Source organism: Pteropus vampyrus, unplaced genomic scaffold, assembly GCF_000151845.1.
Source record: "Pteropus vampyrus isolate Shadow unplaced genomic scaffold, Pvam_2.0 Scaffold351, whole genome shotgun sequence".
In the NCBI taxonomy this organism is placed as follows: domain Eukaryota; kingdom Metazoa; phylum Chordata; class Mammalia; order Chiroptera; family Pteropodidae; genus Pteropus; species Pteropus vampyrus.
The window spans coordinates 374,290-388,290 of record NW_011889132.1 but is presented as its reverse complement, the minus strand read 5'-3'; the positions used below and the strand labels follow the sequence as shown (position 1 = coordinate 388,290).

General features: G+C 34.4%; 1 protein-coding gene and 1 pseudogene across 1 annotated transcript in view; both read left to right on the top strand.

Annotated features, from left to right (window-relative positions):
* The window catches only part of IL1RAPL1 (interleukin 1 receptor accessory protein like 1), a 1,273,836-nt gene that overhangs the window by 1,064,833 nt on the left and 195,002 nt on the right, over positions 1-14,001 (top strand). The window lies entirely within an intron of this gene.
* Positions 12,616-12,734, top strand: LOC111731160 (annotated as a pseudogene).

Below are 14,001 nucleotides of genomic sequence, written 5' to 3'. Positions count from 1 at the left end.
GTTTCCATTTTAAGAAAAGCTGGGTAACATAAGAATATCATATGAGGAGCAGATAGTGATATACTAGAAATAAGGTAATATGTATTTGCATCCTCTGTGCTGTTCTCCACTTTTTTTCTTCCCAAAAGCAAGTCCATGGCATTTCATCCAAATGTTTAGGAAACAAATAATTGAGAATAAGTACTACTAATAATAGGTTGCATTTCGAAAGATATTTAAATGTTATGTGTTAAATTAAAATATGGATGGCTGCAGTGTAATTTCGAAAAATTATTTATTTACATTATCTCTTTTTAGTCATTAGAAATAATTATCAATGGTCACACTAAGAGAGCCTCATAAAGGATATATTTCTGAACTATTTAAAGTCTGCACTATATTGCAGTAGGTCCATTGTATTTCTCTCATTAAGTATTGATAGTTCTCTATCTGTAATGACATGTGACATTTATAATTTGCTATAAGTAATTGAAGTTCATTTTGTGAACCATTTAATTTATTTTTTAACCAAATAGAATCTGTTTAGATTTATTTCTATAATTACATCACCCTAAGACATTTGCAGCCTGATGCGTGCCATTTTTCATAAGGAAGAGGAATAGAATTAGAGCTACAGGCTAGCTTATCTTGTAATGGTCGCAAAATTGAAGTATGTGTGCATGCCATTCATTTCATGTGACTCAGTGGAGGAAAAGAGTAAGAAAAGATGTCCAGAAGAGGTCACTAAGCATCAGAGGTACACTTAGATTCAGTTTTCAAACTGTGACTGAATCAGCAGAAATCCAGCGTTTGTTGAAACAAGGTGGGGTAAAGTAGCCTAACTACTCAACTCTCGTCTCTGCTTATTGCTATGTACTAAATCAAGTCCTTCATTCTAAAACTCATCTTTGTATGTGTGTGTAGCGGGGGGGGGAGGAGTTAAGGAAATAGAAAATGAATATATGGATTATATCAGGGCAAGTGAGAATCTAAAACTAGATTCTAGGTAATATTTCTGTTTCTAAGTAAAAGAACTGAAAATTAAGCAGTTAGTTTTACCAAGTAATCCCAAAGAGATCGGTTAAAGTATATAATCAAAACTGGTTTCATGTCCAGTATATTTTCCCTTAGAATTATTGATCTAGTGCTTTTAAGATTGGGGTTCACAAAAAGAGACCCTGTAAAGAGAAGGATACATTGTCTAAAATTAAAATGTGTGCTTTGTGACATAGTTGAGTAGATGGTCAGTTAACTGAAAATCAGAGAAATCTAGTTAAATTCACTTAATCTGACTAAAACATTCTGGACAATTAAAAATAACAGTATAAAATTGTGGGAACTATAAAAGGTATTTTAATTATGAGTCAAAAACATAGAATAATTTCTATGCCATTAATGCTTCATTCAAGCAGGTGTTTCTCAGAGGCACTCATTTCATTGTTTATTTGTCATCACCCTAATAAACATGTACTTGAGTTTATGTCATCTAAAATAATTGGCATGCCCTACAGAGACATGGGGAATTGATGTAGGCATACACCCATTCAACATTTAATGACCTTAATCCATCTCAATGACTTGCCTTTATATTTAAATAACCAGTTTAGGATATAATTTACTAAATCAACTTTCATAGTATTATTTCAACAAAGGACAGCTTTTGTGTGAAAAGCTATAATATTTAGCTACTGAAAGGCCTACCATGTTTTTCTCACACTGAGAACTATTTGTTATCTAATGTCACTTATAGACTGCATGTAAATCAAATTATTATTTCCAGCCCTGCATGGTGCAATGCTGATTAATAACTTGTCAAGATATCAGAAGAATAAGGCCATTTCCCAGCATGGAATGACGTTATTTATTCTAGCCCAATGATTGGTACCAGAACCAATGTTTAATAATATCCATGACCAGGGGGAAAGAATCATTTTAAATGATCGCTCTTATCACAATCCTAAGGCATTAGCATTTCTGACAATGCTGAAGTAATTGTGTAACTTTAAGGAAATTTATAAGAAAGTAGCTAAGCTCCCACCGAACTCATAGAGGTCAGTGGATACTATGCAGTTCTCATCACTTGGCTTCTCAAAAGCATTTAACACTGCTGACCAATGTCCTGTTGAAATGTAATCCTACCTAACTCCCACACTCTTGGTTCTTGAACTTTTTATCTATAATTTCTGTTTCCTTGGCTGCTCCGTTGGCCCTCTGTTGAATGTTAGTGATTCCTATGATTTGTCTTGTGTTCTCTTTTCATTTTACTTTCTGCCTTAGGAAATTTCATGCCTTCATGTGTAGTTACTGCTTCCCGTATATTTCCCAAGCAAGAGCTTTTTCTTGACCTCCAGGCCCGTACATTAACAGACCATGAGACATCTTCCACTGATAACTCAAATTCAACTTGAATAAACTGGTCTTATTTTCTTGTTCCCAAACTGGCTTTTCCTCATCTGTAGCTCCAAAATTTGTGCAGTCATATGGCAAAATTCCCAGGAATCATTCTAGACCATCTTGTCCTCATTCACATTCTCATCCATTAAAACTTGATGAGTCGACCTTTTAAATACTGCTAAGCTCTATTCTGGGTCTTCCTCCCCCACTGCTCAGATTCTTGTTCCCATCAGCTGTCCACCATCACTATCCCAAAAGGCTTCCTGATTGAAATCTTGCGCACCTCTAATCTTGGCTTCTAGAGTGTGTTTTCTAAAAAACACTGAACTCATTATGTTAGTTCCAGCCTTCAAGAATACCACACTGCCTGAATTTTAAGCTCATTAGCATGGCATAAGTAGCCTCTGTGGTCAGATCTTGGTGGTCTACATTTCCAGGCTCAATCCTTAGCCTGGGCATCTTTCATTCTCAGTTTCAACAACTATAGTATAGTACCAAGGCAGAGCAAGATGTTTCATACTTCTGTCTCTCTAGTGTTGTATATGTTTTACACACTTGCCCCTACTTATAAAACCCACTGTATTAGTTATCTATTGCTACATAACAAATTACCACACACTTACTGGCTTAAAAATACACATTTATTATCTTATCATTTCTGTAGGTTAGGAATCCAAGTGTGGCCTAGCTGGGTCCTCAAGGCATCTTGAAAGCTGCAATCAATGTATCAGTCAGGACTAGGGTCTCATCTGAAGGCTCAACTGCGGAAAGATTTACTTCCAAGCTCATGCAGTGGTAGAAGCATAATTTAATTCCTCAAGACTCAAATTCTAACAAGCTTTTGCCCAGAGACCTTTTTCGGTTCCTTGCCTCATTGGTCTGTTCATAGACAGCTCCTTCACAAATACTGCAGCTGCTTCATCAAAGCCAACGAGAGAGAGAGTCACAATCTTATTGAACTTAATCACAGAAATGACATCTCATTACCTTTGTCATATTCTGTTGGGTAGAAGTAAGTCACTAGGTTCAACTCACACTGAAAGGGAGGAGATTACTCAAAGGTATAAATATCAGGAGGTAGGATTATTGGGATCTATTTCACAAGCTGCCTATGACATCCTCCAACCCCAGTTTCCCCCACCTCCATCCAGCTGGCAACACCTGTGCAAATTTTTGAAGACTCATCTCAATTATCGAGACTTCAGTTCCTCAGTGAGGATTTTCCTGACCAACCCACCCCAAAGTTGATGACTCCTATCTTTCCACTCCTACCTCGCCTCTAACACTATTTCTCAGTCATTTGTTCACATAGCTCTCTCTCCTCCACCAGTACTTTGAGCGCAACATTGTAATTTGTTTTTTTTTTTTCAATATCTGATATGTTGGCAATCCAAAGAAGTACTCGTTAAATATGAAATAATAAAATTTAAAAAATAAATGAAACTACAAATATTAAGCACATGCAATTATCTGGAAACATAGTATCCTCTAGAGATACTTAACATCAAAAAATCTAACATCGGAGAGTTGCAATCATTTTAATTGGGGCGCAAAAGGCAATATTGTGAGTGACATCACGAAGTGACAGGTTTGTCTGTCTCTATTATTTTTAAGTTTCTTCAAATGAGAGACAACTATATGATGAAATGCCATGTGGCTAATATGATGTAGTGGCTTTAGCATCAGATTATGGGACAGAATCCCAAGTCTGCCGCTTACTCTCTGTGGCCTCGGGAAAGTTACTTAACCTCTCTGTACATTGGCTCACTGGTCTGTAAAATGGGGATAATAATCAGACCTACATCATAGGACTGCTGTAAATATTAACTGAAATGATTCATGGAAGGCAGTTTAAAGAAATCTGTCATATATTGGACTCCAAGTGAATATCAATCATTATTATTTCCTACTGTACTAACATGAAAAGATGCCCATGACATGTAATAAATGAAAAAAAGCAACTCAGAGAAAAGTATGTACAGCCTTAATTGCCTTTTGTAAAAAAAAAAAAAAAATAGTATATATACTTAGTTCCTATATATGTTTATATATAGGAAAAATTTGGAAATATACACATTAGACTTTTAATAATGATTTTAATAATAATTATGTACTATAATCATTATTAAATAATTGGGGGAATGGTGAGAGTGGTTATCTTCATTTGATATTTTGCAGACATTTCTATTGTTTGAATTATATTAAATAAGTATATATCACTATTATGGACTGAATTGTTTTTTCAAAAAAGATATGTTGAAATCCTAATTCCCAATACCTCAGAATGCAACCTTATTTAAAAATGAGGTAAGTGCAGGAATAATTAGTTAAGATGCGGTTACACTGGAATAGGATGGACCCTAATGCACTATGACACTGTCCTTATGAGAAGAGACACACAGACACATGGAGATAATGCCACACAATGACAGAGGCAGAGATTACAACTATGCAGGTACAAGCCAAGGAATGCCAAGGCTTGCTGAGAAAACACCAGACACTAGGAGGAGACAAGAAAGGGTTCCCATCCAGGTTTCAGAGGGAGCATGACTCTGCCAAAGCCTTGATCTTGGACTTCTAGCTACTATAAATCTGAGACAATACATTTCTGTTGTTTTAAACCACCCAGTTTTTGATACTTGGTTACAGCAGCCCTAGGAAGCTAATATATGACTAAAACAAAATAATTAATATATTTAAAAATATAAGCAAAATGTTAAGAGGCAGTTACATAGTTTAAAAGATTACAATCTTGGTGAAGTTTAATATACGGAGTCGTTATGACTCTAACCCTCTGTAGCCATAGCAATAGAATTATTCTTTTCAGAGATCTCAACCAAACCTTCGTTAAGTAGTTCATATACTGGTAGGAAGTATGAAGAGATCTGGGAGCTATTTCTTTCCATTCTGTCCCTTCATGAAATTTCTTCTATTTAATTTTCAATAATACAAGTCATATCAAGAGGGCAGAGGGTTCAAAGGTTAAGCGACATTTGATTGGCTGCTGGGGACAGTATATACGAAATACTAAAGAGAAATATTAAATAATATTTCTATATTATGTGACTCAAGTGATACATGTTTTAGAAAAATAATTTTAAATAAAAAATTAGTTTCTAGCCAATCTTTCAACTGTTTAAAATATCACAGTAATAAAACTAAATGACCAGAGATTTTTCCCCAACTATATCAAGTTTATTAAAATGGAGAGTCAATTAGAAAAATATATATAAATATATACCTTTATAATTTTAAGTATTATAACATACCAAACGGACAAAGTGTTTGATACAAATATTTGTAGGTGAAGTTAAAGCTTCTGAAAAATGTTTCTTTAATGATAAAGCTTTACAATTTTAATTTTGCTTTCTTAGGAAGAAGAATGAGTCAGAAATAAAGAGCTTTTTCTCTTCTCAATATGTATAACCATGGGAAATAGCAGAAGGGAATGAGAAAAATGCAATTATTTTGATTAACAAAATTAATGGAGGAAGCAGTGGAACCGATAACCCTAAATAATGGATCATATATTATTATTCTTTTTCTTTGCCTATCTCTTTCTCCAATATCTAGCTATTCATCCAATATCTAGCTATTTCTCCAATATCTAATTTCTCCAATATCAGGCTTTCTGGCCAACGATGAAGGAATTGCTGAATATTTAAATTTAACTTAATCTACCACTGTTTCATTTTTTTTTTCTGGTGGGATCAGTTGTGTTCTTAAGATGTTTCCAAATCAATGAAAGTTGTTTAAGGTTGATACAGGCCGAAGACTTTCCTGTCCACCCATTTAAGAATGTATATGAAAATTTATTACAAAATATGGTAAGGGAAAGAGGGAAGGGAAGAGGAGAGGGAGGGAGGGAAGGAAGAAGGAAGGAAAGGAGGGAGGAAGGAAGGAAACTGAGAGGGAAAATACAAATCTCTATCATTCATTTGCACGACTATGAAATATTTTCTATTATCAGTACAGAAAAAAAAAACTGTTCTGTTCTGAAGCTGTTACTGTTACTTATTGAGAGAGCAGACCAACAACATTTTTCTCTGGTGGTATGCAAAGGTTAAACAGCCTGAGAATTACTTGTGCTGTGGAAATGTCCTCTGGGGTTAATAGGCACGAAGTATCCATCTTTGAGTTATTTTTGCAACTAAACCCCAGAGACCAAAGACAAACTGAAGGGCAGTAAAGAAATATAATTACATTGGACACTAATGTCATGAAGAGTTAATTAGGCTTCAATGGGTCATAACTTATTTTGAGGCTGTGGCATTTTAGAAAACTACCTAGCTCTCTTCATATTACCTTCAGATGCTAAAGGTGTAATTGTTGTCATTATCATTTTAATCAGTGCTGCAATTCAATGGTTATATATGTGGTTTTCGTAAGGTCTTTTAAGCTGTTGAGATTTCAATATTTGACATAGAACCTGAAAAAAAGAATTACATTTCATAGATTTAATATTGCCCTTCACAGTCAATAATATTGCCTTTTGAAATGGTTATTATTGATAGAACATAAACTCAAATGGCTTACATAGCTGCCTTGTGCTACATTGTATTTCTTTTTCTTGGCGGTCACTAGGATTGTCTAATTATACCAACATTGCCTCTGTATTTACTCAGTATGTAATGTATGGTAGGTATATTGCAAAATACTGAAGGGAAGGAAAAAACACCTGCAGTAGTTTCTACTTGAAAAAATATATATTTACTACAAATTGTGGCAGGAATAACATTTTATTTGCTATAGGCCCTGACATTTTTTATTGCAAATTCTAGATAACATATTAGGCACACAGCTTGAAATGTATGTAGCACAATGAATAGAAAAACTAACTTCCCTAAAATACAAAAGGAATGAGGAATAGGTTTTTGATTATCACATTTAAATAATTTTCAAAGAGGATTATTTTCCACCAAGCAGTGCAATAATTGACATATAATTATAAAAGAGGCTATGCCAAAATTATTGCTAGACCCTTTACATTGAGCACAATAGTCTTTCTACATTAGTGTTTGGTGGGAAATCTATCATTTCCCTTGGGGTAATGGCCAGTTCTTTTACTACTGTAACAGCTTATATGTCTCTGTTTCTAGATTTCCAGTTAGCTGCACTTACTAAATCTTGAAAATGGGCAAAGCATAAATTTCTAAGACAAAGATTCAGTGGGCTGTCTTCACTCTTAGTATTTGGGGTAAGTTTCAGATCGCAAGCTTGCTTCTCCTCGGAAACTAGGAAGAGAGGTACTGAGTGTCACAATACAGCAGTGGTTCTCATGTAGGTAGCACATTAGAATCACTGGGGGAAGGGGTGCCCAGGCCTCACCCTCAATGATTCTTATTTAATTCATCTGGATCAGGAAACTGGACTTTTTAAATAAAGCTCTCCAGGTGATTCTAATGTACAGTCAGGGCATCAGAGATTATTAAATCAGTTGTCAAAATACTGTCTGCTTAACATTAGTGAATTGTATCACTGTCAATATTCTGGTTGTGGTGTTGCACTATGGTTTTGCAAGAGGTTACCGTTAAGGGAACTGGGTAAAGGAAACATGGAATGGAATCTCTCTGTATTATCTCTTACAACTGCATGTGAATCTACAGTTATTTCAAAGTAAAAAGTTTAATTTTTTAATAGGCTACCAATGAACTCCACTAAACTTATTTGTGACTCTTAAAACTGGAGAAACTAGGCATCAGCTAATCAGAACAGCTGTAGGTGGGTCCTGGAATCTATATTTTTAACAAGCTCTCCAGATTTTGCTGAAATTGCAGAAAAATTGATTTAGATCCTGATGTTTTTAGATCTTGAAGAATATCAGACACCTGGCCAGTCCTGGGTAAGGGGAAATTAGATAAATTGGCATTTTACTTACCCTCCCTTGTTCAGTATTCTCCTGCTGTTCCCACTTGTCCGAAAAGAAAGGAGGCTTTATATACCAAGGCGTTATGGTCATACTAAAGTAAATGAATATGTAAAAATAATACATAATAAATCATTCTATCATTCATTCCACAGAAACACTTACTACATACCAAATTCAGTTCTAGGCACTGTGTTTAAGACTAACATTTGCAAACCAGTTACCTCAGGCATTGCGATAAGCTACACATGGATTTCTTATTTAATTCTTGCTAACACCCAAGGGTGTAGGTTCCTTTATTCTCCCCACTTTGCAGAAGAGAACCCTGAAACTTAGATTAAGTTGCTTATATATACATTGCTATATAAGTTATGGGTTTAGAATTAGAATTCGCAATCCGATATCAGAGGCTATTTTTTTTTTTTGTGGTAAAATATACATGACATAAAATTTACCATGTTAATCATATTAAAGTATAAAGTTTAGTGTCATTAAGTACACTTACAATGTTAGGCAGCCATCGCTACCACCTGTCTTTGGAACTTTTTCAAGTTTCCAAACTGAAACTCGATGCCCATAAATAATTTCAGAGGCTATTTGTATTAGGCAATATATTATACTTCCTCCCTTAAAAAAAAATTCTAAAGGTAGAATTTTAGGCAAAATGTAAAGAAAACAATTTGAGAGACGAGCCCCTTGTCAGTGTTCCCCAAATCACATCATACAGACAAGCCTCTGTGTGTAAAGCCAGCATTGATTTGGCTGCATTTTTATTGAATCTAAAAGAAGTAATTAGCAGCATTATTGTATATCAATCGAAAACCTAGCTGTATAAAAAGGCTTCCCAGTTTGAAAGCCAAGGTGGACACTCGTTAGCTGAGTAACTCTGGGTAAATAATTTATGTGTGACAGTTACTTCTTATTTGTGAAATAGGCCATAAAAGAGAAAGTTTTATTGTGAAGATTAAATTAGTAATACATGTGAAGCCCTTGGAACACTTCCCAGTACCACCTAAGTACCCCTACTCATCCCACCCACTCCCAACCAAAAGTTAGTTATTTTCCCAGTTGTCAATTTTACGTATTTAACTTCATGTACATAATTTTGTCACATCTGTTTCACTGATTTTTAATCATACACTTCATTAGTAAACAATGTCTAACAACCTCAATTTATTTTTATTATAATGTTTTCAAAAAATTACAATAATACATCCTAAAATGTGGGTCTCAAGCGATTTCACTGGGAATGTTTTTCAGGCACTGAACCCGGTCCGGAGAAAATGTAGCATCCCCCTGTCTATAATATTTGAGCAGAAGAAATTGGTTTCATGAAGACTCATTTCTTCTGTTTTTCTTCCCCTTGATTAGGAAATACACTGTTGATGGCAAATCCATGAGCAATTTAAATATATAATTATTAGAGGAACAAATTGAAATTGACTAAATCTGCTCAAATCTCTCAGAGCTTTGAAAAGATAACTTTTCAAATGGTCAAAACAATTACCTGAAATTCAGGAATGTATTTAAATGCATACAATAGAAATACAAAAGAGAAACCAGGCTCCCATGATATTATAAATACTAATCCAACTTCTTAAAGCAAACTAAAGTCTCTTTCTACTGTTAATAGCTGTCTTTTAGGATAAATAGTTTGGTATTTTATAAAAGCAAAAAAAAAAAACTTATCAAAAACATTTCCATGAAATGTATTTCTTTTGAAAAATTACTCCTTGAATTTGAGTAAAATAATTCTTTAGAAGCCAAACTATTGAGATGATTCATCTGCACAAAAGAAAAATACTATTCAAAAAGCATATTCGAAGATATGTCATTGAAAACCAAAGATGATTTTAAAAATAAGCCTCAAATAGAAAAAAAAAAAAAAAAGGAACGAGAAATCAATAATAAAAGTCATTGGTGATTTAAGTTTGGAAGTTAGTATTTGCTTGTTATTTTATTATATTGTAATACAGTGGTAAATAAAACAAAGAAAGAGCTATGCCTGGTTTTTACACTGTATAGGAAATTGAAGCATGTACGAAGCTTAGCAACTAATGTGAATTTTGCTTTGATAGTAATTATGAAATAGAGTGAGCAGGGATTTCACTTCCAGATAAAGATGCGTAATGAAGGTCAATTTCTGACTTACCTTTCTGGATAGTCACTACCAGCACAATTTAATTGAGATTAGGTGATTGCTCAGAAGGCTACACTGAACACATTATCATCCCTCAATGTCACTCCTGCATACCTAGTTATCCTGACGTTGTTTGTCAAAAACTGTCACAATGGAGTATGTCTCACTGAGAAAAATAACCTGTATGTCATTGCTCAGAGCTTCAATACTAAACTCTAAAGTGATGAGAAAAAGATTTTTTTTAAGCAAAACCCTCATTTCTCTGAACTGATTAAATTGGTCTATCATGGTAATATGACAGAATATTTTAATAAAATAAATTAGTTAGGGAAGGTCAGCGACCTTTGTTCTTCTAGCTTTTCTGTGATGGTTCCTAATGTCCCTCTTACCTCTTTTGGCATTGAAGACTATTATATTAGTCTTCAATGTCTTTTGAACAATAATATGAATTATGCAAATAAACAGTATAAATATTGTTTTAAGGACTATAGTACTGCAAATTTTATTTTTATTGCAAAAACTCATCTTTTCTGTGATTTTCTTATTTTTGAAGTGGAGAGAAGTAAAAATTAGAAATTAATTCTGTTTATATTTTTAGTAATAAAAGATGACTATGAGCTCAGGAAAAGTCTAATGTCAGTATAAACACTGAAAAATTTTTCTTCTACTCTTGTAGGTTCTTTGGCTGGTCTAATAATTAAATTGACATAAGGCGGATTAACAAGAGAAAAACAAAAATTTGATAACATGCATACCTCCTATACGTATGGGAGAGACCCAGAAAAACATCAACCCTGCAAAATGGCCAGAGTCATCACCTTAAATATTATCTTAAGCTAAAGACAAAACATGTCGGGGGTACTATGTAGTCAATTATGGGAGATGATCAGGAAAAGCACAGTAAACAAGAGTAAGGTTGTTATGCAGATTTAAGTCCTGCCTTCCCATTAATAATAGTTTCTAGAAATTTAGCCATTCTTCTCTTCCTGATGCTGAGGGAGACACCCTTGCAAATAGGGATTTCCATTATAAATGTAAATGTCTCTTGCAAAAGGGTAATTTCTACTTCATTTTCAGAATTTTTCCTGTCTACTTCTTTTCCTCTGTCCAGTTTCTTAAAAATAATCTACCTAAAGTAATTCTAATGCCAAAGAAACAGTTTTGGATGGCAAATTCTGCTCTCCTACATCTTCGAAATAAAAACACTCATAACAGTGATATATATACATATAAATATGAGAAATGCATGTGATTTATAATAATTATAACATTAAATGTTGTTTGAATTGACACTCTTAAATTTCATTGCCACCTTTGACTTTTGATTTCTCTATTTTCTGATATGAGGACTCAAAAGACAGCAATAAGTATAAGATTTCCAGTCAGTTCAGCCTAGACAATAAATCAAACAAAAAATTTTCTGGTACATTTATGTCTGTCTCAGGATATGGTATCAAGATAATTTCTGAGTTAGTCAAATGAAGGGAGAAAGAAGCCACCAATTTTACTTCTTCAGAATAACGGTATATAATACTATTATTAGTTTTATACTAACTATACTAATTAGTATTAGTATAGTATATAATACTATAATAGGCCCTCGAAACATGTTATGAATGAAGTAGAAATTAAAAAATTTAAACTTTGCTAGTATTAAAAAAAAATTCTTCGTATGATTCTTTTCCAAGTGAAGTTTCAGGGATTTTCACTGACACTCAGAAACTTTGGAGAGCAACTTGTGCCCCCATGTAATGGGCCACAGGCATAAAACAGGGTTACTTTTAAAAGGACTTAACATCTTTAAGTGTTGCTTGAATTTTTATATTTGGAGAAGGTAAGATATGGGTGTAGCTGTGAGAAAGAATTAGATATGCAGAGGATTGCTCTGTCTTTGTTTTTGAGTAATGGGCACTCAAGTGGTTTTAAGGACAAAGGGCCCTTACTAAGGCTATCATCTTCCTTGCTTTTAGTAGGAGACAGACTTTCCAGCTTGCAGTAAGGTACAAGTTGTAAAATTCAAATGGCTCTAATGAGATGCCACCTTTCTTAGCTTAATTTGAATTCTTATTAGTAGTTCTTTTTAAGGACCAGTCTGCAGGGACAGCAATAAGGCAGAGGGTTTACCAGGCTTCGGCCTGAGCTAGAATTGGGAGACACAAAAAAGGGAGGTTGGAAGTACAAGGCACACATTTTTTTCCCTTAATAATTTTGCCTGGGTTAAAAAATATATATTTCAGTCTACGGCCATGCCACCCTGAACAAGCGCGATCTCGTCTGATCTCGGAAGCTAAGCAGGGTCGGTCCTTGTTAGTACTTGGATGGGAGACCACCTAGGAAGACCAGGTGCTATAGCTGTAAAAAATAAAAAATAAGGGATTGTAAGCTGACAAGGTCCTTGCAATCTGTGAGATCAACCAAGGGTTGCCTCACCTAAAAAAATTAAGTATATATATATTTCCTTTGTCTAAGTCATATGGTATAGTCCACATTTAGCTGTAGTATTAATATAGGAAAAAAAACTGTGTGTTGGTAGATAGGCTTCTGTTTTGGGCTGGACCTGATGGAAGGAGCACACATTTACTTAGCCCTCAATGGCCTGTCACCATGACGGAGTCTGTTTTATGGTCTTCCTGCTATCACTAAGTGGATTTGCTTTCTCTGGCCAAGTCAGCTCCTACCTGTTAACAGAGCTCAATAGCCTGCTGGGCAGTGAGATACTAAAGTAGGACAAGAGCTTCTGCTGAAAAGCTCATGGCCAGTATCAACTGGAAACTAATTAAAATTACTATTAGAATAAATGAATCCTCCACTCATTCAAGTGACAGCTAAGTGAAAAAAAAAATTGTGCTTTGCATTTCATGCAATGGGTTATGTGGTACATTCATTATATTCTTTGTTCTCAAGTGGAATAAAATAGGCAAGTGAAAGAAGAGGTTTTGTCCTTGGCTTCAAAGTGGTTTCCTTCTTTACAGGTACAACTCAGCTCTCAATTGTTTTTAGGCATGAAGATAATAGCAGCAGTTCTCTGCTTTTTTATCAATGGTTCCTGAATTGTCATCCCTGCTTATTTACATGTGAATGAAGAAGTTGTATTCTCCCAGCTGCTAGGCCACTAGGGCATTGCCACTGGTGTAATTTATAACATGACTAATTAAAATAAATTTGCTTGCAATAACATTCCATGTGCTATTTGTGGGAAAGAAGTTATTAAAGTATTCAGTACAACAACAATAAACAAATGCAAAGTAATAATAATCATATATTTTTAATTACATGTTTAATACCCATTTGTCTAATATAGAAGTATTCTGAAAATTACTTAGGCTCAGCATAATGTTGTTTGTGCTTAGTAGTATCCGAAGGCATCTTTCTGAAAGGGCTTAACATATGGGCTGTCACTGAGATGTGGCTGCTTAATATCAGACACGCAGTATGTTCCTGTGATACTCTGCATAGGAGCAGCTATGATCAGTATGAGTTTATATTGCTCATTTCAGGCATATTCTTATGTGACTTTTGCGTAACCACATTTGGCGTCAATTGAATTTGCATTTTGTCTGTTATGCCTCAAATATGCCTTTTTTACTTTCCATTGCCTTTTACCTCTTATTTCTCTAACTAG